The sequence below is a fragment of the Otolemur garnettii genome, unplaced genomic scaffold, assembly GCF_000181295.1.
Source record: "Otolemur garnettii isolate 467f Iridium unplaced genomic scaffold, OtoGar3 scaffold00011, whole genome shotgun sequence".
In the NCBI taxonomy this organism is placed as follows: Eukaryota; Metazoa; Chordata; class Mammalia; order Primates; family Galagidae; genus Otolemur; species Otolemur garnettii.
Genome location: NW_003852406.1, coordinates 29,936,418 through 29,942,037, shown reverse-complemented (window position 1 = coordinate 29,942,037; position 5,620 = coordinate 29,936,418).

Below are 5,620 nucleotides of genomic sequence, written 5' to 3'. Positions count from 1 at the left end.
GGGCTGGGGATTTGAACCCGCCACCTTAGGTGTATGTGGCTGGTGCCTTAGCTGCTTGAGCCACAGGCGCCGAGCCAGTGATTTTATTTCTAAGTAAGGTCACATACAATTTGGGGGAACACAATTCAAGCCAAAACAGTTTTGAAATTTATGTTTTCGTGTCATTTTACTGATGGTAATTCTGTTTTTTCCCTTAGAAAAGGGAATTAGGGTCTGAAGAATAAGGGAGTTTTCTATGTACTTTATGTGGTCTCACAGTTTCAAGGATAGCGTCCTCCACCACAAGCTTGCATCAACATTCTTAATCATCTGCTGGAAATAGAGAGTTCACAGAGTTTGTAAAAACTTTTAATGTATGGTCTTCTTATGGGTAAAAAGAGAAAAACTCTTATCTAATCTACATTGCTTGTGACTAGATGGGCAGAACACGCATGTTACCTGATTTGGGCATACAATGGTTCCTTTTCATTTCATATGTCAAGGGTCCCATGACCAGGCTCAGTAGTGGATTCGAAGATGAGCAACAGAATGATTTTCGTTTATCATGCTTTTGATTTTTTTTAAGGTATCACACTTATTTTGGGACTGTCAATAACCAAAGAGGCTTTCTCTGTATAGATCTAAAACAGAGATTGGAAGAATGTGGCAGCACTCAGGGCTCAGCTACTGAAAAATCATACTGAGAAGATTTAGAAAGGCCATGGCAGTCTCCAACTTCAGCCCCTGCAATAACTGAGATCACATCTCACCGCAGAGTTGTGGATGGGTGAAAACATGGTCCCCAGAATCCTGAGGACCTGGGCTTAAAACCCTGTGCTGCTTTTAAGTTAACAGAGGGCTCAGCTGCACCAAAAGGGACTAAGTGGAATCAGGTGCCTCTAACAGGCCGGCACTAAAAAGGACACATCACTCATGTAGTATTCCCACCAGAAATGCATAAAACAAATTTAATCATGAATAAACAATCAGGCAATCTCAAGGTAAATGACAGTCTGCAAAACAATGGACCAATACTCTTAAAAAATGTCAATTCCAGGCAGTGCCTGTTGCTCAATGAGTAGGGGACTGACCCCATATACCAAGGGTAGTGGGTTCAAACCCAGCCCCAGCCAAACTGCAACAAAAAAATAGCTGAGTGTTGTGGCAGGCGCCTGTAGTCCCAGCTACTAGGGAGTCTGAGGCCAGAGAATCGCCTAAGCCCAAGAGCTGGAGGTTGCTGTGAGCTGTGATGTCACAGCACTCTACTGAGGGTAACAAAGTGAAACTATCTCTAAGGAAAAAAAAAAGTCAATTTCATAAAAGAGAATGAAAGGCTAAGAAACTGTTCTGGATTATAGGAGACTAAACAGATATGACATCTAAACGGAATGCTTTATCCTGATTTAGATTCTGGATTGGGAGAAAAGTTTCTAGAAAGGACAATACTGAACAGTTAACAAATTTTGAATATGGATTGTAAATTTTATCAATGTTTGAATATGGATTACTCATACAATTTGATGATTCAGATTCACAAAATTTGAATGTGAACTGTATTGATTAGATACAACTGATTGTATCACATCAGTATGAAGTTTCCTGAATTTGATCACTACGTATGGTTATGTGAGAGATTGTCTTTGTTGGTAGGAGACACCTGATGAAGTATTCAGTGCTAGAAAGTCATAATCTCTGGAATTTACTCTGAAGTAGTTCAGGGAGAAAAATTAGAATAAGAAATAATGAGGATCTTATTATTATTGTATACTACAACATGTAGTATACACTTACATAAAGAGATAAAGCAAATGTGGCAAAATATTAATAATAGATCTAGGTAAGCTATATAAGAAGGTTTATTGCAATTATCTTGCAATCCTTCTGTATCCTTGATTTATTTCCAAAATGAAAAGTAATTTTAAAAAGATGAACCAGCCTAGACATTGCCCAGGACACTAATCTATAGAGGTACTAATGGGCTGGGTGCAGACACTCATGCCTGTGATCCTAGCACTCTGGGAGGCTAAGGCAGGTGGACTGCTTAAGCTCAGGAGTTCTGAGAGCAGAATGAGCAAGAATGAGATCCCATCTCTACTATAAATAGAAAACTAGCCAGGTGTTGTGGAGGGTGCCTGTAATCCCAGCTACTTAGGATGCTGAAGCAAGAGGATCACTTGAGCTCAAGAGTTTGAGGTTGCTGTGAGCTATGATGCCATAGCACTCAACCCCAGGGTGACTGACTGAGACTCTGTCTCAATAAAAGAAAGGAAATGGCTCAGTGCCTATAGCTCAGCAGCTAGGGCTCCAGCCACATACACTGGAGCTGGCAGGCTCCAATCCAGCCCAGGCCTGTCAAACAATAATGACAACTGCAACAAAAAAATTGCCGGGTGCTGTGGCAGGTGCCTGTAGTCCCACCTACTTGGGAGGCTGAGGCAAGAGAATCCCTTAAGCACAAGAGTTTGCAGTTGTTGTGAGCTGTGACGCCACAGCACTGTACCGAGGGCAACATAGTAAGACTCTGTCTCAAAATAAATAAATAAATAAATAATAAAAGGGGGGAAGGGAGGGAGGAAGGAAGGTAGGTCTCACTGGAAATGTTACTTGAAAAAATTGTATCATGGAAATATATATTTGTATGACATTCCAGGGTACAGTGGATGAAGAAGAGGCAGCTGAGGGTGGCACCTGTGGCTCAAGGAGTAGGGCGCTAGCCCCATATATCAGCGGAGGCAGGTTCAAACCCAGCTCCAGCCAAAAATTGCAAAAAAAAAAAAAAAAGAAGAAGAGGCAGCCTAAGTAGAAGGTAGGTGGAGTTATAAAAGACCCATGAAGGGTCGTTAGAAACGTTCTGTGTCCTGACTGTGGTGGTCACACAAATCAGTACATGTGAACAAAATACAAGCCATCCCCCCAAAGGCGTGCATTTAAACCACTGAAATCTGAATAAGGTAGAATGATTCTATCAATGTCAATTTCCTCCTTTTGATATTGTACTATTTTACATTAGGGAAGTCAGGGTGAAGACTATACAGGTTTTCTATTATTTAATATGCCTGCATGTAAATCTACAATTATGACAAAATAAAAAGGTTTAAAATGGAAGAATTTTGCAGCATGTGAATTAAATCTCAATAAAATGGTTTTTAAAACAGCAGCGAGTCCAGCCACAAGAGGACACATCATGATTGATGAAGTTAGTGCTCCTCAATGGAAGCAGGGCACTGAGAAAATGAGAAGGTATTTTTGCTTATTACGAAGTAGGGACACTTTCAGCATTTAATGAATATTAGATTGCCCGAATTCCATGGTAGAGACCTGCACAACAAATAAACAAGATACCCCCACTGAACATACTGTCAGATATTGTTAGTAAACATATAAGGTGACTTCACCTTAAACATAAAAAAACAACAAATTTGTTTATAATTATCTGAGCCTAGAATTTAACCCATTTTCAAATAAAAACAAAAGTAATTTATATATGGTTTAATATACACTGAATTTTGCAGGAATAGAATTGTGTAAAATGAGGAAAGGTTATATTTTGTCTTGTTCTTTACCAAGAGTTATGCAGCATTTCAGGAAATTACAGCAACAGTGACAATATTCCAATATTTGAGGCACCAATGTAATATATTTTGATTAGTCTCCATTTGAGCTCACCATTCATGCTGTATGTATATATTATATATACCTGTATGTCCACTCATATATATATGTGTGTATATATATATGCGCTATATTTGTGTGTATTTAGTCTTTATTTTGAAATGTCATATGTGTATATATATATGCTATAAATGTCATATGTATATATAATATGCTATATGTTTGTGTGTGTGTATTTGGTCCTTATTTTGAAATGTCATATGTAAATAAAAAGTGTTGACTGTAGCCAGTTGAATATTATCTTATGTTCTCGAAAACCAGATCCATTCATTATAAGTAGATGACAGAATCTGACTACTCAATTATGTCATCTCATGTAGACATACCCATATACCTATATATTGTGATACATTTTTTTCCCAATAAATTTCTATTTTCCAAAATTCCCTGTTTTTCTCCTTTATAGTTAGGACATTATATGAATTATTTTATTGTATGTAAGTTAAATTACCTATGAATATTATATGTAAGTTAAATTATTTATGAATTTCATGTCAGGATAGTAAAGGAGACATTGCAAAATATAAAAAGGTGAATAAATAAAGGAAATATATTGGAGTTTGAGCTGACAAGGCTTGGGTCAATGATTAAAAAAACAGGGTGAAGGAATCAAAGATAATGTGTCAGTTTTGAGCTAGGGCAACCCCATAGGTTATGGTGCCACTTACTGATGCCAGCAATACAAAAAGAATAATGGATTTAAGAGAGGGAAATTTTGAGTGTAGTTTTGGAGATTTTGAGTCTGGGATGAGGGGACATCCAACAGGTACCAGGGTATTGTAAGCTAAAAGAAAATCTTAAGGTTTCCCCCTAAAGGCTGACTGACTGGCCCCCCTCTTGGCCAAGGGGATCCTCTAAAACTGAGTTGCTAGTAGTAAGAAAGATTAGACTTACCTCATCACGTCCCCTTCCCTTCTTAGAGATGTCCTTTGTGACTCATCACAGGCCCAAAGCTATATAACACATAGCTGCAGGTCCTTGATATACACAACAAACCTCTTGAGTCTGGGCATAAATCCTGTAGTTTGTCTCTGATTAACTATCCTATCTTAACTCAAGGATTCATTTTTACTGACTCCTGGTCTATTCCACAGAGTTTAACTCTTTCAGCCAACCATCTACTGAAAAACCTTCAAGCACGCTTATAACCTGTGGGCCCCAACTTAGGGATGTCCTACCCACCCAAACCATGTACTGATTTATTATGACTTTATTTGTAATTACTGCCTCCCTGAAATGTATAAAATCAAACTGTAATACCACCACAGAGTCCACTTGCTCAAGGATTCTTGGCCATGGCTTCAGGTTATAGTTCTCAAATTTGGCTAACAATAAACCTCTTTAAATGATTTTACAGAGTATGGCTTCTTTTCCATTAACAACATATACCTCTGGGCTTCAGTTACAGGCAAACTGGAAAGGATCAACATATTAACTAATTTCTGATGCCAACGGAGAGCATGAGATAGGCCAGAAAAAAATGGAGAGTGAGAGGAGGTGTAAGGCCATAGCCCTGGGGTACACTTAATGTCCAGTACATTTTAAGGCTGGACAGAGGAAGGAACCAGCAGAGATTGACGTGGAGTAATCTTAGGAATAAATTTTAAAAAAAAAGTTTTGGGTCACAGATGCTGATGGAAGAGTATTTTTCAACAAGGGTAAATAACATGAAGAGTAAGGATTGAGAAATGTGAGATTAGCAAGTGAAGTTATGGCTGACCTTGGTCAAACTCTGGGGTGGAACACAGAATGGAAGAGGAATAAAGAGTAGGAGAAGGGCGAGAGCAAACCACTTCTTCCCAACCACAGATAAGGCCAAAGGTGCAGAAGAATGTAGGGACCAGAGAAGGGGAAGGGGAAGGATAAAGACGCTTAAGTATGACTAGCGTTGCTGAGAAGACGTCATCAGAAAGAGCCAGACTGAAGCTGTGGGAGGGTGTGGAAAAACAATTTTTTTTTTTTTTTTTTT